At 39.0% G+C, this 25,416-nt stretch overlaps 2 protein-coding genes across 2 annotated transcripts in view; both read left to right on the top strand.

Annotated features, from left to right (window-relative positions):
- The window catches only part of SCAF8 (SR-related CTD associated factor 8), a 94,891-nt gene extending 89,235 nt beyond the window's left edge, over positions 1-5,656 (top strand). The window contains exon 21 of the mRNA XM_058169014.1: positions 3,421-5,656. The gene's annotated coding sequence lies outside the window, so the exon portion shown is untranslated. The remainder of the gene's footprint in view (positions 1-3,420) is intronic.
- TIAM2 (TIAM Rac1 associated GEF 2) overlaps positions 1-25,416 on the top strand; it is a 238,716-nt gene that overhangs the window by 45,014 nt on the left and 168,286 nt on the right. The gene's annotated exons all lie outside the window — the stretch shown is intronic.

Below are 25,416 nucleotides of genomic sequence, written 5' to 3'. Positions count from 1 at the left end.
TACTTGTCATCTGCTGGGGAAATGTTGAGAATGGATGCGGAATGGTTGCAAAAATGTTGAAAATAATCTTTTCATGACATCTGTGTTGATTATCTGCATAAACCCATTACATCTCCAGCCTTACTGACTTCATTGTTTGATTTATGTTTAAACATTCTTCTGTAGGCCTTTAAACAGATACATATAACAGAAGGGCCATTTATTTCATCCTTAGCTCTCTTTGCTCAGAGATTCACCACCACCACCCGCTGTTTCAACACTTCTAACTGTAAATCCTGTACTACCTTGCTTTGATGGGGATCTTGCTATTTTACTACTGTACCTCCGATAAGTCTAAGCAATAAGACTCCTATATTTGCATTTCCACTTCTATAGCCAATGTATACCACATTGTAATGCTCAAGCATGATTCCATCATGTTTTATGCCAGGGCATAGGATGAAAAGTCTGTTCAGAGAATCAAGTACAGCTTTCCTACGTCAATGGCCTATGCCCGTGATGGCGAACCTATGGCACACGTGCCACAGGTGACACGCAGAGACATATCTGTGGGCACGTGAGCGTTGCCCTTGCTCAGCTCGAGCGCACATGCGCATGCCAGCCACCTAATTTTTGGGTCTTCTGGGCCCACAGAAGTCAGGAAACGGGCTGTTTCCAGCCTCTGGGGGACCTCTGGGGTGGGGGGAAGGCCATTTTCGCCCTCCCCAGGCTCCTAAAAAGCCTCTGGAGCCTGGGAGAGTGAAGGAGAGTCACACCGGAAGTCGGGAAATAGGCCATTTCCGGACTCTGGAGGGCCTCCGGGGGGGTTGGCCCACTGTGCCATCACATGCCAAAAGCGGGGGGAATGCAGGGGAGTCATGGGGGGGAGGTCACACGCGTATGCAAGGGGGGGGGTAGGACACATTATATTATGGGTGTGGGCATGCATGCGCATGACCACCACCACCCCGCACTCCCCCCTGCTTTTGGCACGCGACAGCAAAAAAGTTAGCCATCACTGGCCTATGCGCATAGGATTAATCTTTCAGTTTTAATCCATCTTAATATTTTCAAAGTTGCACCTTGTTATGCCCTTTGAAATATTTGAGGTAGCGAGAAAGGGGCTAGAAAGTAGTGCTCTAGATTTAAACTAGCTAGTTATTCTTACACTGTTCTGCATGAAGAGAAATCTTGCAATCATGACCTGTCTTGTGTTTTGTACATGCCACGTCAAATAAATGCATTCACAATTTATCATATTTGCATATGTAATTCATAGTGAGCATTCATTGCATTGCAACAAATTTACTTAAATTTTCCATTCTTTGAATGGGCATTTTAGCACTTTGCCAATTTGAAAAGAAATCTAGGAAAAATTTCCCTATATTCCAGTTTGTTATGTTACATTTATCGTACTGTAACCTCTGATATTTCAACTGTAGTGCTTTAGTGCAGCAGAAATAACTAACTCTGATTGACAAGTCTCTCCATGATTGCATTGGTCTGACAAGCAGATTTTTATTCATTCATTGAGCCTTAATGTGCTGGATCAATACTTATGGGCTTTTTTTCAAATAAGGATCTATTTGAATGGTTTAGACTGCAGTTTTGCAACTGCCTGGAATTAATGTTAGTAATTCACACTTCAAAGCAGGTATGTCCAACCCACAGCCCTGGATAGCTAATAATGCAGCCTCACAAGACAATAAAAATATATTAAAAATGAAGTTTGTTATTTATATACATTAACTATATTATATAGTTTATATGTGGCCCAAGACAATTCCTCTTCACTCAGTGCAACCCAAAATCATGCTTTAAAGCAGGGGTAGTCAACTTTTTTATACCTACTGCCCACTTATGAATCTCTGTTAGTAATAAAATTTTCTAATTGCCCACCGGTTTCACAGTAATGTGCCGTGCATCGTTGTCTGCGCATGCCTCTCGTGGATTGGGTTTGGGGGGTGCCAGCTACCAGCTCTGCTTGTCTGTTACAGCTGGGTGGTGTGGGGGGAGATGTGGGAGCTATTCTGGGACGAGGCTCTTTTGTTTGCAGTTGCACTATAGCGCCATTTAGTTTCACTTACGTAACGTGAACTAAACTTATGCGCGAGCGATACAAATAGTATATTTTCAGAAATTTAAATTGTCATGGGGAATTTTATGAAAACCTAATGAAAATGTTTTTAAATAATGCTATGAAATTTTTTTTAGAAGTCAATTAAATTAAAAAAAAGGAAAGTGCTTCAGTATCGGACAAAACCCCTACCGCCCACCATGAAAGCTGGAACGCCCACTAGTGGGCGGTAGGGACCAGGTTGACTACCACTGCTTTAAAGTAACATGTATAGGCTTTTATTGCTGCAGAATTGCAGATAAGAGTATCTTTTTTTAAAAAAAAAAAGTTTTTTATTTTTTAGAAACATACAAACATAAAAGCATCTTCCATTCAATTTCAAATACAGTGTGTCGGTGTGTGGGTTGCATTTTTGTGCAAACAACAATTACCTATCATTAATTTATTTAATCCTCCATTTTATCATCCAATTGTAGTCAAATGTTTTAATAATTAATCTCTAATAATCATTCTGGAAAGATAAGAGTATCTTATGTGACTTCATAGTCACATTCCCCATGAATTTCTTATTTCAAGCCAATGAAATACATAATTAATTTATTTTGTTCAATGTTGAGATTATTTTATTTTCTCATGAATTCTACAGGTAAAATAACGAAAAGTAAATGCCTTATACTGGGAGTCCTTAATTTACAACATTTCGTTCAGTGACCGTTCAAAATTACAGAGGCACTGAAAAAAATGACATGACCGTTTTTCATACAACCATTGCAGCATCCCCATAGCCACATGATCAAAATTTGGATGCAACTGAGTCATGCTTATGACGGTTGCAGTGTCCCAGGATCATGTGATCATCTTTTGTGACCGTCTGACAAGCAAAGTTAACGGGGAAAGCAGATTCATGTAACAACTGTGTTACTTATTTAACAAGTGCAGTGATTCACTTAACAAATGTGGAACGAAAGGTCATACAATGGGGTAAAACTCAGTTAACAATTGTCTCTAACTGTTTAGCAACCGTTGTGTGTCGAGCACTACCTATAATGAATGAATGCAATACCTGAATACCAGGTGAGGCAATTTTGCCTACTAGCTGGAAATCAGCATTTTGATATCAAAAGTAATTTTGTTAGGAAAAGTATGCACAATAATTATTGAATTTAGTGTGGAATAGTTATTGTAATAATAGTCATCGAAGTTCGTGGTTTTCTAGGAAGATGCTGAAAGAATGTTGAATGTGAATTCAAAGGTACTCTACATTTTTCTTTCAATGTTAGTGTCTCTGTATTTTGGGAATTGATTTTTTAAAAAGTCAAACCATATGTCCTGTGTCGACTAGTAATTATTCCTTTTGTCAACAGGCAATATGATGAAGGAGCTTGTGGCAACTTTACCGTATGCTGGGCTCGGCAGACTTAAATGAGAAGTACTTCAGTGTTCTAATGGGCACCACATCGCATCTTGATTATGAAGTATTAGAAGGAAGGAACCTGGCCTTGCGTATTGAGGAGGCAATGTGTGCCAAAACACACATTCTGATTCTTTAAAAAATAGAGATTGCAAACATATCTACCAGTATTACCTGTCTGGAGCAGGCTTAATTTTATAAATTGAAAGCAATAAACTCCATGAGTTTTTTTTAAAGAATACTCTTTTTTTCCTGTGTTTTTGAGGATTATTTGTTCAAATGAAAGTTTTTGCATCCAGTAGAGAGAAAGGCTCTTCTGCAGGATCAGAAGATAACACTGGACTGTAAATTATAATTAAACCCATATCTTCTAATGTTATTAATCAAAGGACAGGTTGCAAGAAAAATACTTAGTGGTTTTGCTTTTGGATTAGACATTTTGAAATGTGTCGCTAAGAAGTTCCATTTGATGTAACACCAAATCTGCAGTCACTGTATAGATACTGCATTAAGGATATACCCTTGGTTCTAGACATTTCCATCAGCAAGTGGTCAGTGTCAAACTACATGTTCTGCAATCTTTGAGTATATCGGTCCATAAGCACTTAATCTGTTATGCAGAAAGTCTTGAAGAAGTGTTGAGACAACCACAGAAGACCTGAGCCTTTTTAGGTTCTTGAATCCCAAAGCCTTCAGAATTTTAGAAAAATATGAAATTAAATCACAAAGCCAGTACTTGTCCTCAGTCAATTTTGAGGCTTTTTGTTAACATTGAAAAAGTGAGGTCCAAATAGAAGTGATTGAGGATAAAATGAAACGTTATAATGAATTCATTTTAAAAGGCACTCAGTGGACACCTTAAAAAATGACCTCAGTAAGCTCAAAGCTTTATCTACATTCCAGGTTCAAACGTGTAGACCTGGTTTACTGATCAGCTTTAGAGAGGAAAAAAGCAATGTGGTTATGCATCACATGCAGGGAGCTTCTGTCTCAAGTTTCTTTTCTTCGAGAAGTAATGGGACAGTTATTCAAAATGTTGTAGCTTATGATCTCGTGGAAACTTCAGCAAAACCATTCCCCTTATGCTGTATTTGCATGGTGACAAGAGCTTTGGACTTGTGTAACAATAAAAAAAAAATAGATGCAGCAGAGTCCTATTTTTGTCATCAGTTTCTTCATCTGGTAAGACTATAAATCGTACAGTTTGACCTCCTCACTGTACCATAATACCTTAACCCTAACCTTCTCCGATCTGATGCTGTTTGTTGAGATGGCAACCACAAAATCCCCAGCTCCCTTGACTATTCGTGATGCTAGCAGGGAATTGTAATTCTAGTCGATTTTGAGGGCAGCAGCTTGGGAAGCATTGCATAAAACCTACTCATTTAGGTACCTTGCCATTACAGTAATGATAAGCAACAGCATAGCAATGAACACAGTAAAAATCAACGTTCTATTGCATTTTTTATTTAAAAATGTAGAAATTAGTACACAGCTGTATTGTCAATATCAAAGCTGACCTTTTGAAGACCAGGTTCTACTTGCACATGCCCACATTCTAGCTACCACCACCATCCATAACACTGTTCCTCTGATATTTCTACTGCTCTGGTTCCTCTATTGATGGCTCTTGATTTGTGTGCAGCTTTATCTAAATTCTAATTTGTTTTTATCACGAACAAAACAATGTGAGCTTTCAAACACGATTACACCATGAGCCTACAAACTGTTTCCATGTTCTGTAATAGAACAAAGGCTTTATAAGAATCAACTGCCATTTTAAAAAAAAATAGCCACACTTGAATTGATTTTAATAGTGGTATTTTATTATATTGAGGTCTATGTATTTTCCCCTAATGGGTCAATTAAGCTGTTTCGATCTATTAAAGAAAAATAATGGCTCAGCAGAGACATTCCTGAAGAAATGTTTGGAGCAATGGATATTCTTAGGAGAAAGGAATACATGAATAATGTTTTAGCTGAGGAAATCATTACAAATGTGTGCCTGACTTTATACACCAGGGTGTTATGTTCTAGGATATGATTTCTAATTGTGTTCATGTTATTTAACACAAGGCACTTCTTAAGTGTAATTTGAATTTGCCAAGTCATGCTTGTGTAGTCATGCAGTTATAGTATTGTCCATCTGATGAATAATTCTTTGTGGCTAAATAGAGCATTAAGAAAAGAAAATTAAATAAGTTTACATTTTTCAGTCTGAAGTGTCTGATGATATTTGAATATTAAGCTATTCCTAGTAACTATTTTCAATTACTTTTTCCCTTTATCTGTCCATTGAGTAGTTGCCCATTTATAGAATAATCCAAATGTGGCATAAAAGTTGTCTCACTCCCAAAGAGACTATAGATTCCCTGTAATATGGCATAAAATTGTATCATATAGATAGAAACCCAGATTTCCTCATAGTAAATACTGTATCTGTTATAATTAACTATTCTCTTTCATTGTAAACATAGTGGAATCCTAACCTGCGTGATATACAGCAGTGTTTATTAAACTATGTGGCGATTATTGATATTTTTAGTAAAAAGATAAGCAGAAATGGGCAAGGTTTCCTCAAACAGAACCTATTCACATTGACTAAATTTCCAATTACATGAAAGTTCAAAAAAAATTAGAAATAAAAATGTTTTATAAGTTTGATTAGCCAACAGCCCTGAAATCTGCCTTCTGTGATTGAGATAAATTTGAACATCAACATTGAATGCAGGTAGTTTTCGACTTACAACAGTTCATTTAGTGACTGTTTAAAGTCACAATGACACTGAAAAAGTGACTTACGACTGTTTTTCGCACATGACCATTGCAGCATCCCCAGGGTCATGTGATCAAAATTCAGAGACTTGGCAACTGACTCATATTTATAACAGTTGCAGTGTCTTAGGGTCATGTGATCACCTTTTGCAACCTTCTGACAAGCAAAGTCAACCGGGGAGTTAGAGTCACTGAACAACTGTGTTACTCACAACTGCAGTGATTCATTTAATAACTGTGGCAAAAAAGGTCGTAAAATGGAGTAAAATTCACTTAACAGCTGTCTCACTTAGCAGCTGAAATTTTAGGCTCAATTGCGCTCATGACTACCTATAAAATTCCTTACCCTATTCACACATTTAAAAGACTAGGGAAGCCAAGAATTGTAGAAGTATGCTATTAGGTAAAATCAAGCCTGGCTTAAGGCTGAATCCCTGAATCCTGAAGAAATATATGGCCTTGGAAGAGAAACAATCGTCCCTTATCCAGTCTCTAGATCAGGGGTGTCAAACTCGTGTCATCACGGCGGTGCCCCGTGACGTATCGGGACTTTTTACCCCTTCGCTAAACCGGGTATGGGCATGGCCAGCGTGTGACGCATCCAGTCTGTGGGCCAGGAAATTGACAGTGTCTGAAACTCCAGTCTTACCTGAAGGGCTGACTGGAGTAAAAAAATAAGTCTAAGATTCAAAAGTTTGTTTGTTTGTTTGTCAACAAGTACAAGGAAATAAGTCACAGTATAGACATAGTCACAGGAAACATTTTTGGTGCAAATAAAAGAAAATAAATGAGCAAAATATAGCCATAAACACATAAAATGAGTACGTATAAATAGGAACAGTAGGACAGGGATGGTAGGCATGCTGGTGCGCTTATGCACGTCCCCTTAGGGACCTCTTAAAAAACAGGAAAGGTCCACAGCAGACTGTTTAAGGTAAAACGTATGGAGATTCAAACGTTCCAAGTTCTCTGCCATACTCAAAACCCATGAAATATGTAGATCATCTCCGTTATAACATGCTTCCTGTTATAAGCAATATAAGGGATTTCTTTCCATTTAGAACGGTTCTTTCTTCCTATTTTTGTACTGCTGGTCCTTTGATAGCAGAGCATCTGGAAGTGTTGGACTGCTCTGTCACCAGAGAATTCCAACCAGCCGATGGCATTGATCCATCAAAAGCCTTGAAGTGGCTGCCTAATGAATGAATCTTCAATGGCATTATTGTTCTCCTTGTGTGATTCGTAGACTTGATGTTTGCTTGTTTGTCAATTTATTTCTATGCTGCCTGAAGTATGGTGTCACTTTTTGCCATGCCTGTCCTCTAAGTCAGGAGTCTCCAACCTTGGCAACTTTAAGCCTGGAGGACTTCAACTCCCAGAATTCCCCAGCCAGCAAAGCTGGCTGGGGCATTCTGGGAGTTGAAGTCCTCCAGGCTTAAAGTTGCCAAGGTTGGAGACCCTTAGGACCCTAAGTCCTGCTGTCCTGCTGTCCAGCTGGAGCTGCAAAAGAGCTCTTCTTCCATGGGTTGAAGAGCAGTATTCTGACAAGGGTATGAATTGAAACGTTTTGTTCTCTCTGATTCAAAAGTCTTCACTTCTCAGCATTTGGACAAGCCCACCTTTGTGAATAACGTATGAATATTTACAAGGTTAACCCTCCTTTCTTCTCTTTCTGAAGTTTCAAAGACTAGCATTCAAATGCCATCGCTTTCTAGGGATTTCAGACAGTTGGACGCAAGGATTCATGCATAATATCAGTTGAATTAGATAAGCTGAATTGATTCCATACTTACACAATTAGAACAATATTACATTCACATTCAAATAAGATGATGGATGGATGAAGGGTTCTTTGATTGGCAGGGTTTTTTTAAAAAACAAATCTGGCATTATTTCAGCTTGATTTGAATGAAGACAGCCAGTTAATTTGAATAACAAACATTTTCTATCCACAGACAGAGTGAGGCTTAAAATTACAGCTAGTGTGTTCAGAAGGAAAGAAAGCATTCCAAAGTTTCTAATGTACTTTTGTAATATGTAGAGTTTAAAGTAAATTGCATTAGAAATCCTGCAGGGTCCTTTCTAGTTTATTTAACCCCATTTTTTGTCACTTTGGAAAAAAAGTTTCATTTAATTGTCCTTGTTGGCATCTATTGATTATATAAATTTGGCTAAACTTTTCTCTGTGTTGCAATTAGTAGATGATCAAAATTATCCTATTTATAGGCTTGTGATTCCTCATGTTAGCATCAGAGGGTGCTCTCTTCTAAGCTTAGCATATCTTGCCTATTTCATATCTCAGTTATGTGTTATGTGCACATGAAGTACACTATTCTAGACTATTCTGAGAGAAGAAATAAAAAAACACTACCCTCATAGATTCCCACAGATTATATATTTCTGCTGCTTTCCTGATATTTTAAAGCTCGGGAGATTTTTTTTTTCATTTTTCATTTTTTTATTACAATTCACTTGGCAGCTTCATTTTCAATTTGCTTGTTTTAAAAAATAAATAGAACGATGAGAACTTTCGTTTAACACCCAGCAAATCTTTCAAAACAAAATAATAGTTATAATCAAAAACCAATTGAATCTTCACAGAGAATTCTAAAAGAAGGATTGCTTATACTTCGGAAGAGTTTTGAATTTAGCCTACTCAATATAAAGTGGGTATTTAAATTCATTAACTAAGAACTGAGTAGATTTTCTAGGTATTCCCTATTGACACAAGAATGGCAAATAATTCTAGCTCCTTTAGAAGATCACAATGTTTTTGAACATCCAAATCCTCTGCATGCAAAGGTAGTTTAAAACAGGGGGTTCCAAGGTTCTTTTCAGACTGGTGAGCATATTTTGAATTTTGTGGATTAGTTGAGACTCTTCTTCCACAGTATTGCTGGAAGCTATTCATGCTATGAGGGATAATCTGCATCATAATGCTATCTGTCATCCTTTGAGCTTATTTTCTTGCACAGAATTCCACCTCTGGTTATTTCTGAGAAGGTGGGCACAGAGTTTCAACCATCCATTGTTTTTATTTCCTACTCAAATACCAGTGATTGATCAAGGATACCTTTCTGAACATAAAGAGTACCTCAGATCTCATTGTCTCCATGGCTGTGGCTATATGACCCACAGAGAACGGCAATGTGATCCAAAACTATACATAAAGGATATGGCAGCTACCTCCATGATGGCAGAAGCCAGAAAAAATAATAATCATAATCAAAAAAAAAAAAAATGGCTGCTCCTTCCCCATCAGTCATTTTTTTTTCTCCTGCCTGTTCCACATAGAGGATTTCATAAATTCCATAACAGCACAGCTCCTTCCATTGCCTTCTTGGCTGTGCTAATTAATTCAACAGCTGACATTTTCTACTTCCTGCTCACTCATACAGCTTCTATCCCTTTTTCTCTCAGATGCTTCAATATATGCACAAATCCTTCAGATCGTCTCTTGTCATTGCTATCATGAGTAACCGTTGAGATAATGCTCACCCCACCCCCAAATAAGACATTTAACTGTGAAATTAAAACCATACAATTGATACTGTAGTGCTTTACACTACTTCCAGGTGTAAAAGGATATATAGCACCCAGGCAATATGAAAGATAGGGATGGATCTGATCATTATTGCAAGACAGATTTAGTATAGTATAGATTTAGGAAAACAATGTTCCAATCATGTCTCAACCCAAGGCACTGCAATAGCACAGTTGGTGTTTCTGTGTTCTCATGGGAGATTGCCGGAAAAATTGGAAGAAATCAGGACCAATTTCTGATCTTCATGACTCAGTGTGAACTGTTTATTGCTGGTACACCAGCGGAGTTTCCTACATATAGCTCCAAGGTGACTAAGTTTATTAAATGAGTAGCACATGGGTATTTCATTTCCATGATGAATTTTCTGTGGAAACATGGGAGAGGGGACTGACGCTGAAGTGAGAAATGATGTAGAGGGAAGAAGGAAAGAAAGAATGGCCTTGAGGGACAGGAAGAAGAGTCTACCAAGACAATAATCAGTCAAAAGATAACTGAATCCAGGATAGGGAAGTAACCTGAATAAACATCTCAGACTAGACCAGGGGTCTCTAAACTCTTAAGCCCATCAAACCCATCATGAAGTTTCAGATTATTCATCAACTTCCAAACATATATTATACTATATGAAAATAATTTAATAAATGCTACTTTAATTAAAGACAGCCAGTTTTGTGGGATGGTTAAGGCATTGGCTGGAAATGGAGAGACCATGAATTCTAGTATTGCATTAGGTATGAACCCAGCTCGGTGACTTTGGGCCAGTCTCTCAGTCCTAGGAAGCAGGTAAGGGGAAACCACTTCTGAAATCTTGCCAAGAGAACTGTGGGGACTCGTGCAGGTAGTCATCAGGAGTCAACGTACACTCAAAGTCATGCATAAACAAATACACACTTTAACTTATAGTACCATGAATAATAATAATAATGCCAAGCCTTAAGATCAAGCCTTAAGGACAAATGTATACAAAGCCAGAATTGAGAAGACAGCAATAGACAGCAAGTGCAAAGAAGCTGAAGAAACAGTGGACCACCTGGTAAGCTGCTGTAAGAAAATTGTCCAGGCTGACTACAAACAGAGGCATGACAAAGTAGCAACAATGGTGCATTGGAAGATCTGCAAGAAATATCATTTGCCTGTAAGCAAGAACTGGTGGGACCATAAAATAGAAAAAGTCATAGAAAATGAAAAAGTTAAATTGCTCTGGGACTTCAGAATCCAGACAGACAAGCACCTTCCAGATAACACCTTGGATGTAACGGTTGTCGATAAGAAAGACAAAAAATCTGGAGAGTGGATGTGGCAGTACCTGGAGACAGCAGATTAGAAGAAAAAGAACTGGAGAAGATCACTAAATACAAAGAACTAAAAATAGAAATAGAACAACTATGGCAACAGCAAGCAAGGGTAGTACCAATAGTAATAGATGCCTTGGTGCAGTCCCAAAACAACTGGAGCACCACTTGAACACCATAGGCATTGACAAATTTGCCATCAGTCAATTGCAGAAGGCAGCTTTATTTGGAACTGCTTCCACCCTGCGAAGATATCTGTAACACTGTTAAATGTCCAGATTTGCCTATCCCAGATCCTTGGTAAGGACTCGATAGGTAGACAAAAATGCCAAACCTAGTCTGAACAGCTGGCTGACTGTGATTAATAATAATAATAACAACAGCAGCAGCAGCAGCAACAGCAACAACAACAATTCCCTTTTTACGACCCTATAATCCCTTAATTCTGGGTAAACTGGATGGACCTGAGCATTTATTAGCCGGATGCCCTTCCTGATGCTATGCAGAGTTTGCAGCTTATATTTTTTCTTTAGCCCTAGGAGAGAAACATCTGCTGTTACCTCGAATAAACTCTCAACCTTCCAAGTATGCAGGAAAACTATATTTTTCAATAGAATAGAATAGAATAGAATAGAATAGAATAGAATAGAATAGAATAGAATAGAATAGAATTTTATTGGCCAAGTGTGATTGGACACACAAGGAATTTGTCTTGGTGCATATGCTCTCAGTGTACATAAAAGAAAAGATACGTTCATCAAGGTACGACATTTACAACACAATTGATGGTCAATATATCAATATAAATCATAAGGATTGCTAGCAATAGAGAAGGAAGAAGAATAAGGAAATGAAAGGGCCATATCTTTCTTTCTTTAAACTAAATAGATGGAAACCTAGGACCAAAGATGACATGAAGGCAAGACTTTGGGTCAAAAATCCAGCCAACAGAATAAGCAAATCCTCCAAAGACAGAATGACTGGCGTACCACCTATTGAAGTAAGTGAAGCTAACCAGTTCATTATACAAGAAGTGTGGGTGAAACCACACTGTCCAGGCCTCAAAACTTTCCCAATTTGTAGAACCACTTACCTTGTCATTAGGCGCAATATTTCCTTTTTGTGTTTCCATATCCCTTATCCCCATACTAGTACGATCGCTTAATTATTTATTTATCTGTTTAATTAATTTGAAAAAAAATTATGGATGCCCAATTTATATGCCTTATCCAGGATGGCTCACAAAGCAACAGCTGCCATGGTTCAGAGGATTCCAAGGAGAAGACATGACAGCTAGCTACTAGTCAAAGACAAGAGCTTCCATGAAATAGCAACTCCTTTCTCAGTTTCTGACTCTTAAATTGGTGGGTTTCAATGTTCTCCACCATGTCTGAATGCTTGGGTGCAGCTGAACTTGAGATAAATAATTACATGCTTTTAAGAGAATTAGTGTTACCTCTGTACATTTCATCATCGTCATCATCATCATCATTTTAGCCATTTTTTATCCACTGCAGGATTAAGGCCTCTTCTGCATGTTTCCAACCAATATGGTCCTGAGCTTTCTTTAGCCAATTGTTTGTACTACCAGCACATTTTCTTTTCTTCCCTGACAGCATTTTGCAATGAACAAGCAGAAGTTGTAGTGTGCTTTATTGTTAATTTGTATCTGTAGTTGCTTTATAAAGGTTCCAATGAGCCGATGGACACTTGACTTTTTTTAGAGGCTAACTGCCTTTTGCGTCAAAAGTCTTGCAACATATATTTTGGCTGGTGAACGCATCATGTAATCTTTCTACAAAAATGACTGCTATGAAAATGATTTGGCACCATTCACATTATTACAGGATTTTTTTTCCAAGTTGGCAACTTCAGGTGAATGGGCTACCAATCCCATTATCCGCAGACAATAAATATAATGTTTGTGCTATTTGGGAATGGTGAAAAAGATTGCCAGGTTCAGGAAGACTGCCCAGCACAGATGTTTCATTGTTGAAAAAGATGATGCATGAAGGGGCCACCAGATCGATTATAGGCAAGGGCATAGCCAATGGACGTACCAGGCCCTCATGATTGGTTTTAATATGACAATCCTTTATGTTTGTATGGTGGTTATAATGACTAACAGCTTGGACTCCTGGACAGGACTAGGGAACATTTGTCATCGTAAAATCTCACATCTATGTTCATGAGGACTTTCTTATGCCTTCTCATTAATTTCAATGGGCTTGTGGAGACTGAGTCATGTTCTCAGAACAAAAAATGTTCCATGTGTCATCAGCTATCATGGATTCAGCTTCCACTCTCCAGATTTAGAAAGTGGCATTTCTCTTTTTCTTTCCTTCTTCCTTCCTTCCTTCCTTCCTTCCTTCCTTCCTTCCTTCCTTTCCTTTTCTTTTCTTTCTTTCCTTCTCTCTCTCTCTTTCCTTTCTTCCCTCTTCCTTCTTTCCTTCCTTCCTTCCTTTCTCTCTCTCTCTTCCTTCCTTCTTTTCTTTCTTCCTTTCTTTCTCTCTCTCTTCCTTCCTTCTTTTCTTCCTTCCTTTCTTTCTCTCTCTCTCTTCCTTCTTTTCTTCCTTCCTTCCTTCCTTTTTTTCTTTCCACCGTTTATTTAGTTTAGTGTTAATTTCATTTCATGCCTTTATAGCTTCTTCTTTTTTAAAAAAAAACCAAAACCTTAACTTACCCATCAAGTCTTGCTAGAGAGTAGAAAGCAGGGATATGAATCTATTTTATAAAAAATAAATGAATGCTTCTAAAAAAAAATACAAAGGGTTAGCTTTCTGGCTTCATAAATGGTTGCTCTTCTTTTAAAGCTGCATTTAATGTGTCACGCTTGTCATACATTCAATCCAGGTTTCACCAACACTGAGACCAATTCACTAGCATCAGAGGGAGGAAAAAGGTGATAACCCCAGACAATGCAGAATGGGTTTCCAGTTAGGAGTTCTAAAACATGCTAGTCCCAGACAGACGCAGAATGCCTACGTTGTTTCCCTGATCTTCCTGGTCTTCTTCTCCATTTGAAGAGGGCTCAAAAGAGAAGCTCAGAACAATGCAAAATAGTCCTAGCATCTCTGAGGGCAATAACTTACTAAAGAAAGATCTTGGGTTTGGTTCCTCGGAATATCCAAATCAAGTTATCCTATCCTTAGGCAATGAGTAAATTGCCTCGAGAAAGTGATCTTGGGTATAATGACCCAAGATCACTATAAATAACCATAGCAAATTGTAAGTTGCTGTTATTAGTTGATATTAGGTGGATATAGAATATCACAACCAAATATAGATACCCAAATACTTTGCCAATGGCTTTTCATATCACTTGGTAAGTGGAACCATAATTGAGTACTCTGCTTAAGCTGCAAAATATCTTAAGTCAATTTGATTTTGCTCCACTTGTATTATGGAAGATATAATAGCCTGAACCAGAATCTATGGAGGGTCATCATTAGTCCATGTAAAATGTTTGCGAAGAGCAGAACGAAGTGACCCATTGTTTTCTGATTCTTGTTTTTTCTTTGCCATATATAGTTCTAGTTTTAAAGTCGTGTTGTCACCAAGTTTCATGCACCTGATAAAATTTATAATCACATTTACTATTATTTCTTGCTGTATTTTTTGTTGTACACAGATTTTAGAAGGCTGGAAAAAATGAGAACATAGCCATGTCTCTGATTCTCATCACACTGTGGGCACTGAACATTGTGCAAATGTTCGTGAAACTCTGGCTATGAATCACACTTGGAATGTGTTGACTTGTTAAATTCATTTGGCATTGTGAGGTGATTTATCTTCAATTTGGGAAATAAATTTTTAATTATCTATGACAGAAAAAAATAAATCAAGACTAATATTACAACTCATATATAACTCATATATAACTATATATATCTACCAGTGTGTGTATGTGTATGTGTGTGTATAATATATATAAAACAAATTAGATAGATAGATAGATAGATAGATAGATAGATAGATAGATAGACAGACAGACAGACAGACAAATAGGGTGTGTATATATGTATATGTACACACACACATACATACATATATGAACATTTTCGCAATATACTTGAATATTGAATTGCATAGTCAAATATATATATATATATACCTAGGAACCTAGGAATCAGCACTGTCCAAAGATGTCTCTGGGTTATGTGACCGGCATGACTCAACGCCAAAGGCACACAGAACACTGTTACCTTCCCACCAAAGGTGGTCCCTATTTTTCTACTTCCATTTTTTATGTGCTAGGTTGGCAGAAGAGAATATATATATATATATTTGGTTATTCGGGTTTTCTCCCGCGTAAAATTGGAAGTGTCTTGGCGACGTTTCGACGAAATCTCATCCGTCATCTTCAGGCTGGTGTTTTCAGCTTCGTGCTTCAGCTTCTAGGAGCAATGCACAAAGCTGAAAACACCAGCCTGAAGATGATGGATGAGACTTCGTGGAAATGTCGCCAAGACACTTCCAATTTTACGCGGGAGAAAACCAAAATAACCAAAGACCTACATACACACACACACACACACACAATTTGACTATACAATTCAATACTCAAGTATATTGTGAAAATGTGTTTTAATCGTTAATAGATGGGATTTGACTGGGATTAGTGGTTTTGTGGTTAAGGTATTGGAACTGAATGAGGAAACTCACATTCAAGTCCATTCACAGCCACAGAAATTCACTTGCAATCTAACCTAGGATTGATATTGTTAGCAAAAACAAGAGTAGGAGTGGTAAGTATGCTGTCTTGATCTTCTGAAAGATTGATATAAATATATAAATAAACAAATTGTAGGATGATGCTGAGAGAGCTTGACTTTTTAGTGCATTCTGTATCACTTTCTAGCTAAAAATATATAGTAAATGTATAGGAATTGTTCCTTTCAAGCAAGTATATGTTCAAGTATATTGACATATTGCAGTAAATAAAAAGCCTTTGCCTGCACCAGGAATTCACACACAAACTGAAGGACAAGACATGGCATCTAAATCTTGTCCTTCAGAAAAAGCATGACGGAAATCTTGGAAGAATTGTGGTAGAGGGGTAGAAGTTGCTGCAGGTACCGGCAACTTCAATGTTGCAATAGCATTGAGAAGATTGTGAGACGTAATATGCGGGGCTGCCTGTGTCACACCACAGAACTGGGGAAAGTACCAACAGCCAAAAAGAGAGACTCTTCTCTCTTCCAGAATGTCCTATAGGCTAAGTTAGGAATGATAACATGGTATGGCTTTGGAAGCATCTGGATGACAGGTGATAGGAAAAGAGCGTGAGAGTTAATCCTTATTAGGCCCTAGCTAAAAGCCTACGTCCAATCAGCGGCTAAGATGCTGAGCTTGTCGACCGAAAAGTCAGCAGTTCAGTGGTTTGAATCCCTAGTGCTGGTAACGGGGTGAGCTCCTGTTACTTGTCCCAGCTTCTGCCAACCTAGCAGTTCAAAAGCACATAAAAAATGGCAAGTAGAAAAATAGGGACCACCTTTGGTGGGAAGGTAACAGCGTTCCATGCGCATTTGGTGTTTAGTCATGCCAGCCACAAGATCATATTAATGAACCTGTTCAATGCCTACTTTTTGTTCTTTTCTTATACATTTCCAAACTGCATACATGCGTGGTGTAGTGGATGTTCTTAAAGAAATATGGACTATTTTTATTATCCCTCAGTATTTCTACTCATCCTTGTCAGACTGGTATTCTGTTTTTTTGAGTTGTAGTAGGGTACCTTAAAGTGACTTTCAACAATTTCTTGCCCTTGTGCTTGTACTACATTTATGATCTAATACAAATTCATATTATCAGTGGCTTACATGTTTAAGGGCCACTAATAGGATGCTGGCTAAATGGAAATAATCCTGTGAGAAAAGAAAACACAGTAATGAGACTTTGTTCAAAGAACCCCAATGGATTTCCAGCAAGCTTGTCAACACTAGTTCCAGGAGAGCAGCTGCAGCAGTAGAATTGCTGGCTATTAGTCTTGTTTGTAAGCTTCCTGAAGACATTTATTGGTCATTATGGAAATTCAGATACTAGAAAAGAAGAACAATTGATTTTATGTAATTCCTAGTAAGTACGGTGCATTTATGATGAAAGCCAGTTTGCTGTAGTGATATGTATCAGGCTAGAAACTGGGAAACTGTGAGTTCTACTTCTGCCTGAGACACAAAGCCAGCTGGGTGATCTTAGGCCTTTCTCTCTTTCCCTCTCTCCCTCCCTCTCTCAAGAAGGGAAGGGGCAAATCACTTCTGAAAAACCATTGATTCGGGGGGTGGGTTCTACTTACCTTTACTACCGGTTCGCAATGGGGCCGTGTGCGCACGCTCGCTTCGCTCGTGTGTGCACACTTCTGCACATGCGCAGAAGCTTCCTGATGACATCAGGGTCCGTGGGCAGAGCCTCCCATCGGTTTTACTGCTGGTTCTATAGAACCGGTCTGAACCAGGGGCAACCCACCACTGCATTGACTCAAAGAACAAAATAATGTTTAGGATTGCAATCTAGACAGGCTTTCATATTAATTAATTAATGTTTGATATACTATCAAACAAATATTGGATAAAGTTTCAATAACCAATAGGTTCTGTTTATTTTATTTATTCCAGGTCTGACATTATGGGTGAAACATGGTTCTGGAAATGGATCACCATAAAATGATAGATAGCAAGAAAACCACACACATATCCCGTCTCAGTCCAAAGACTCTCTATGGTTTCCATAATTTGAAATGTTAATTAAAACATCCATGATACATTCAGCACAACTCATTTATTTCATAGTCTAGATTTAAAATGATGTGTATACAATTGCAGATCAAAATGGCGTAGGTTTTTATGAGATTTATTCTCGAGCATGAATATGCATCGTATCAAGGGCAATGTACATGATGATTATTTTCAACATGAGGCATATAGGGAGGCATGTTAAGATCCGATCAAGTTCTAAAAGCGTATATTGTAAGGAGGAATAGGATTAAAAAGGCATGTACACATGGTTCATATTTGATATGCCATTCATGTCTTTTCAATTAAGATAGTCATTTTAAGATTTGATCTAGTCCATAAACTGTCTGAAATAATTAAAAATGAGAACTTATTCTCACTTGAGCACCCTATTTGTCCATATTTTTATTCTTTTCTGTGTGTTCAAGTCCCACTTGGTAACAGTCTGGAAAAGCCTATGCAGTTTCCTAAATATTTTTTTGAAAGTGGTTTGTCCTATCTTCTTTCTAGGTTTGAGAAAGACTGATGGTCCCAAAGTCATCCAGTTGGCTTCATGCCTAAGGCAGGACTGTAACTCATAGTCTTCTGGTTTTGAACCCAGTGCCTTTAACCAATACACCAAAATGGTGCTTGTCACTCAATATATTGCATTTTTAACAGACGGTTGAGATATTAAATGAAGGGCTTGTAGCTCAAACCAGAAAAGGAGGGGTGAACCTGTATTTCAAAGATAGATCCCAACCTTCCTTTAAAGTAGATATAAAAGATTCACAAATGGTTAATGAGAAGCAGTTCTCATTTCCCTCTTTAAGATGCTGTTGTAAAAATGTGCAGGCAACTATGTGTGAAATTGCACCCTCCCCCCCATGTGCTGACACATCTGTGTTTGCTCAGACAGCTTACTTAGATATGTGATGGTTTTGGAAAAGTGGTACATTAAACTAATAATGCATCCCTTGATTTTTTCTTGTCCATGTATCTTGTTCTTGCCCCCAAAATACTGTTTTCCTGGTATTTCATGCTGGGGATTTGGATCATTTTTAAGGACATTGTGTTTATGAGAAAAAAAGAAAAGCATTTAAACTTCTTTGCAAGGAAATGAGATGTATCTTTGAAAGAGATGTGTTGCAATGAGGGAATGCATTTGTATGGCCTGGACCCTTTCCCCTCCCTCAGTTTAAACCTTTTTAACCAGAAAGTTTTCTCATGAGTACAAATCTATTTGCACTTCATTGGCGATCATATGTTACAGTTGGTTTCAATTTATACAACACATTAAATTGAAGAGAAGCAAATCTTCTGTTGGGCTGCAACCCCACCAGCCTCAGTAAATCCGGGCTATTGAAAGAAATTTGGGGAGTTAAAATCCAAACCATATGGAAGGCACCATGTTGTCTGCCCTAGCCCTGCTCTGACATAATTTGAAACAAGCCATTGGGTTTGCAGGTAGCTGAGAGTGGGATTTGAGAATTTTTTACTCTAAAAGGTAAAGGTAAAGGTTCCCCTCGCACATACGTGCTAGTCGTTGCCGACTCTATTTTTACTCTACTGAGAGTCAATTTCTGTTAGTTGCACTAACAAATTTAGAAGAGTTCTAACTACTACTAATGTCTGATTTTGGCAAAACAGCTTTGGAAACCATAATTTGAACATTATACATTTGATGTGCTGGATTTATTGGATTTTCATTCAGGAGTTCTGACAAATGGTAGTTTATAAAAAAAAATCTTGGCGAAAGTAAATCCTGTTTTGCATGGTGATCATTTAAAAGTGCTTCAGACTGTAGTAATCCACAATTCTCTCTCTCAAGTGTCCCATTCCTAGTCTGTGTAATTTATTGAAGAACCTATAGCAAAAAACAACTTCATTTTTTTTTGTAAGGAGCAGTTACTGAAAGAGATTGTAAAGAAGTTCTTCATGTGCTGAGTTAAAATGTAAATTTGATGTCTAGACTCATTTTGTGTCATCTCTGCGCAAATTTTTCTGGCACATTCAAGCCTTATTTTCTCTTTGTAAAATCCCAAAGATTGACTAACCTTGGAAGTAAGCATTACTGATAAAATATGTCCTACACAAAATGTAGTAACATTGATGGGGAAACATACAGGGCAGCTACTGTAGCTCTTAGAGTAATTATCTTTCCAAGAATTACTTAATGAAGGAGAAAGCAGTAGTGAATTTCAAGGGGTTTTCTTTGGCAAATTCCATCAGCAGCATGATTTAGAAACAAACATCAGACACACAGTTCAATTTTGGAAGGTCTAATTCTCCATTTCACTTATTTTTACGTGCATACAGATACATGTATCCACAACTAGTGTAAACCTGGGAGACTGGCAAACTAAATTAAGCTGATACCCTTTGCTATCTATAAATGTACCTGATATTCGTGTGCTGTGAACCTAACCAAAAGTTTGAGGTAATTAATTTTCCTAATGGTTCCACTCTTGTCCAGCTGCTGAAGAACAGAGAAGCCAAAATGTCCAAAAGGTTAACTTTACTTCCTTTTATTTGCAGTCATGGACTTACTTCCACAAAATATATAGCTATCGCAAGCTTAAGAATTTTTAAAAGAGAGAAAACCAACATGCATAGGGCAATCAGTGGCTAATGGACAGGCTGTTGGGGAGGTTGAACGCCACCACGTGTTTATTGGACCCGTGTCCCTCCTGGCTGGTGCTGGCCACTCAGGAGGTGACACGAGGCTGGCTCCAGGGAATTATAAATGCTTCTTTGTTGGAGGGGGTCTTTCCCGCCACCTTGACCCCTCCTTAAGAAGTCTTCCCTGGACCCAGCTATTTTGGGTAATTACCGTCCAGTCTCCAACCTTCGCTTTGTTGCGAAGGTTGTAGAGAGTGTGGTGGCATGGCAGCTTTCCCAGTACCTGGATGAAGCCGTCTATCTAGACCCGTTCCAGTCCGGCTTCCGGTCCGGGTATAGCACGGAGACAGCTTTGGTCGCGTTGGTGGATGACCTCTGGAGGGCTCGGGACAGGGGATGTTCCTCTGCCCTGGTCCTATTAGATCTCTCAGCGGCTTTTGATACCATCGACCGGTATCCTGCTGCACCGGTTGGAGAGGTTGGGAGTGGGAGGCACCGTTTATCGGTTCTCCTGACCGGTGGTTCTCTCTGACCGGTCGCAGACGATGTTGACAGGGGGGCAGAGATCGACCGCGAGGCGCCTCACTTGTGGGGTGCCGCAGGGGTCAATTCTCTCGCCTCTCCTGTTCAACATCTATATGAAGCCGCTGGGCGAGATCATCAGTGGCTTTGGGGTGAGATACCAACTGTACGCTGATGATACGCAGCTGTACTTTTCCACCCCAGGCCACCCCAATGAAGCTGTTGAAGTGCTTTCCCGGTGCTTGGAAGCCGTATGGGTCTGGATGGGGAGAAACAGGCTCAAGCTCAATCCCTCCAAGACGGAGTGGCTGTGGATACCGGCACCCCGGTACAGTCAGCTGCAGTTGCAGCTGACTGTTGGGGGCGAGTCATTGGCCCCAGTGGAAAGGGTGCGCAACTTGGGTGTTCTCCTGGATGGACGGCTGTCGTTTGAAGATCATTTGACGGCCGTCTCCAGGAGAGCTTTTCACCAGGTTCGCCTGGTGCGCCAGTTGCGCCCCTTCCTCGACCGGGATGCCTTATGCACAGTCACTCATGCTCTTGTTACCTCTCGCTTGGATTATTGCAATGCTCTCTACATGGGGCTCCCCTTGAAGTGCACTCGGAGGCTTCAGTTAGTCCAGAATGCAGCTGCACGGGTTATAGAGGGAGCCACACATGGTGCCCGTGTAACAAACCTCCTGTGCAGACTCACTGGCTGGCTGTGGTCTTTCAGGTGCACTTTAAGGTGCTGGTCACTACCTTTAAAGCGCTCCATGGCTTAGGGCCTGGGTACTTACGGGACCACCTGCTGTTACCACATGCCTCCCACCGACCCGTACGCTCACACAGAGAGGGACTCCTTAGAATAGAATAGAATAGAATAGAATAGAATAGAATAGAATAGAATAGAATAGAATAGAAGACAAGGAATTTGTCTTGGTGCATATGCTCTCAGTGTACATAAAAGAAAAGATATGTTCATCAAGGTACAACATTTAAAACACAATTGATGGACAATATATCAATATAAATCATAAGGATTGCCAGCAACAAGTTATAGTCATACAGTCGTAAGTGGAAAGAGATTGGTGATGGGAACTATGAAACGATTAATAATAGTGCAGATTCAGTAAATAGTCTGACAGTGTTGATGGAATTATTTGTTTAGCAGAGTGATGGCCTTCGGGAAAAAACTGTTCTTGTGTCTAGTTGTTCTGGTGTGCAGTGCTCTATAGCGTCGTTTTGAGGGTAGGAGTTGAAACAGTTTATGTCCAGGATGCGAGTGATCTGCAAATATTTTCACGGCCCTCTTCTTGATTCGTGCAGTATACAGGTCCTCAATGGAAGGCAGGTTGGTAGCAATTATTTTTTCTGCAGTTCTAATTATCCTCTGAAGTCTGTGTTTTTCTTGTTGGGTTGCAGAACCGAACCAGACAGTTATAGAGGTGCAAATGAGGGTGCCGTCCGCCAAGCAATGTCGGCTGGCGGCGCCCAGGGGAAGAGCCTTCTCTGTGGGGGCTCCTACTCTCTGGAACGAACTTCCCCCTGGCTTGTGCCAATTGCCTGACCTTCGGACCTTTCGCCGCGAGCTGAAGACGTATTTATTTACTCGCGCGGGGTTGGCTTAAATTTTAAATTCTAAATTTTAATTTTTTGGATGTATTTTAATGGGTTTTAAATTTTTAATATGTTTTAAATTTTTGCCCAATTTTGTAATAAGTTTTTTAACTGTTTATTTTAAATTGTATTTGTTACTGTTTTTATTTCTGGCTGTACACCGCCCTGAGTCCTTTGGGAGAAGGGCGGTATAAAAATCTAATTAATAATAATAATAATAATAATAATAATAATAATAATAATAATAATAATAATAATAATAATAATAATAATGGTCATTATTACCTACTTTTCCAGCATGCCTCTGACTATGACCCTGTGGAATGTTCCTAGTGGTTAGTGCTAGATTTCCTGCTTGTGCATTTTCCTTTGGTTGACATCTTTGTCTACTCTGACGATTAGAATACAGTTATAGCTTTGCTTTGATTCAGCTAGAGCAGGAGTGTCAAACTGGGTGCCCATAGGCCGGATGCATCACATACAGGCCATGCCCAACCCAGGTCTGCGAAGGCAAAAAACGCTGCGATACGCCACATGACATCAATGTGACATGTCAAGTTTAACACCCGTGAGCTAGAGTGTTATACCTTTATAAAGCTTTTAACTTTTGTAGACATTGCAATTCATTGTACAGATTTCTATCAGGCATTAGGTAAAGACATATTGTGTTTGTATGGCATGGTTAATCTAAACACAGTTTACTTAGTTAATCCAAATCTTTGAATTTTCAAGGGATTGGTTTATGAAACATAAGCAAAATACATTTGGCTAATTTGTGGCTCAGTGTGTATTGTATGAGCACAATTGTAGTGGGTAAGAAAATGAGAAGCAAAATTAGCAGAATTAGCCTGTAATCTTGGTATTTACTTGGGACAAAGTACTACCAATAGATTGTACCATAATTAATTATTCGCTTGACATTTATTTCCCTTTCTTGTGGTTGCATTCGCACTAAGTGTACTAATAATATATTAGTTTCAGTTTACCGTAATGTGGTAACTATTCATTGTGGCTTAGTTAAACTTAGCTTACCCTAGAGCAGGGCTGTCAATCTTGTAGCCTGTGGGCAGATGTGTCACACGCTGGCCATGTTCACACCTGGTTTAGCAAAGGGGGGAACGTCCCGATATGTCACATGGCAACGACGTGATGACACGGGTTTGACACCCCTGACCTAGAGCATTGAATGATTGTAATCAATTAAGTAATTTGCGTTAAGCAAATTATTATTAAAAAGGTAAAGGTTCCCCTCGCACATACGTGCTAGTCGTTGCCGACTCTAGGGGCGGTGCTCATCTCCGTTTCAAAGCCGAAGAGCCAGCGCTGTCCGAAGACGTCTCCGTGATCATGTGGCCGGCATGACTCAACGCCAAAGGCGCACGGAACGCTGTTATCTTCCCAGCAAAGATGGTCCCTATTTTTTCTACTTGCATTTTTACGTGCTTTCGAAACTGCTAGGTTGGCAGAAGCTGGGACAAGTAACAGGACCTCACCCTGTTATACGGCAGCAGGGATTCGAACCGCTGAACTGCCAACCTTTTGATTGACAAGCTCAACATCCTAGCCCCTGACCCACCCTATTAAATTATTATTAGTACAATGTAAAAATTGTATGCATACCTCTGATTTTGCATTAAACCATTCCTTATTTAAACAACTATAATTTGGCCAAAACAATTGGATAAACTATTGGTGGGACCGGATGAGAAATTAATAACTAAAATTTATAATTATTTACTAGAATTTGATAGAGCTGAAGATGTAGTAAAAGGAGCTATGATAGCCTGGTAAAAAATGTTGGGCATAATATTGGGCATAGAGGATTGGGAAAAAATTTGGAATAGAAATTTTAAATTAACCAGATTGGCAAAATATAAAGAAAATCAATATAAAATGTTTTACTGTTGGTATTTGGCACCCTCTAGATTGGCAAAAATATATCCAAATTTTAATCCCAAATGTTGGAAATGTGGACTAGAGATATCAAAGATTTAATTAAATTAGCACTCTGGTCATTATCAAGTCATAACTCTACAGCTATTGATGGCATATCTATAGAAAGATGACAAGCAACAGACGAGCAATCAGTAAAAGTTCTAACTATGTTAGAAAAAGAAAATAATTACACATCTAGAATTTGGGTTTGCACAATACATTAAATCAAAATGTGGTTTCTTTATGAATTAGCCTGTTGGTGACCTTGGAAAGTGTGACTTGTAAACCATGATTAAACAAATTTAGGCTCAGCTTGCATAAGCCCCACTGGAAACTCTAGAGTTGTGGAGGGTCACCATATTTTTATATTTTGTCATTTGACTAGACAAACCTGTAATAACAACCTTAACAGAGAGGAAAATATCTTCAGCATTCACATCAAAGACTATGCATTTGATAAAAAGATTGAAGTTTGCACCAACCGTTGCCCAAACTCTTTCAGCTAATGTTGTGGTCTGTCAGCAGCCTATGGAACTGGCAATAGAGTTGGACAGTGATGAGGCTGAGGTGAGGCCAGGGCCATCGGGAAGTGAGGTGCGGACTCCAGAGTCTCCAGAGACTGATAGTAGTGAGGCAGAGGAACAGGAGGAGCATGTTCCTAATGCTCGCATGAGAAGAGCTGCCAGAAGGCAAGAAAAGCTCAAGCAGAGAGGACAACCATCTCTTAGCCCCTCCCATAAGGCTTAAAACGGCGTTTGAGCTTTGCCGGAAAACAACGTTGTAGCTGCGTCTTCTGCTTCATCTTCTCCTTCGTCTACGTCAGTGGTAGTCAACCTGCTCCCTACCACCCACTAGTGGGCATTCCAGCTTTCATGGTGGGTGGTAGGGGTTTTGTCCAATACCCCTTTTGTCCTTTTTTTTAATTTAATTGACTTTTAAAAAAAATTCAG

This window comes from Ahaetulla prasina, chromosome 1 (assembly GCF_028640845.1).
Source record: "Ahaetulla prasina isolate Xishuangbanna chromosome 1, ASM2864084v1, whole genome shotgun sequence".
Taxonomy (NCBI): Eukaryota; Metazoa; Chordata; class Lepidosauria; order Squamata; family Colubridae; genus Ahaetulla; species Ahaetulla prasina.
The sequence above is the reverse complement of the archived record's forward strand: the minus strand, read 5'-3'. Positions and strand labels throughout refer to the sequence as shown.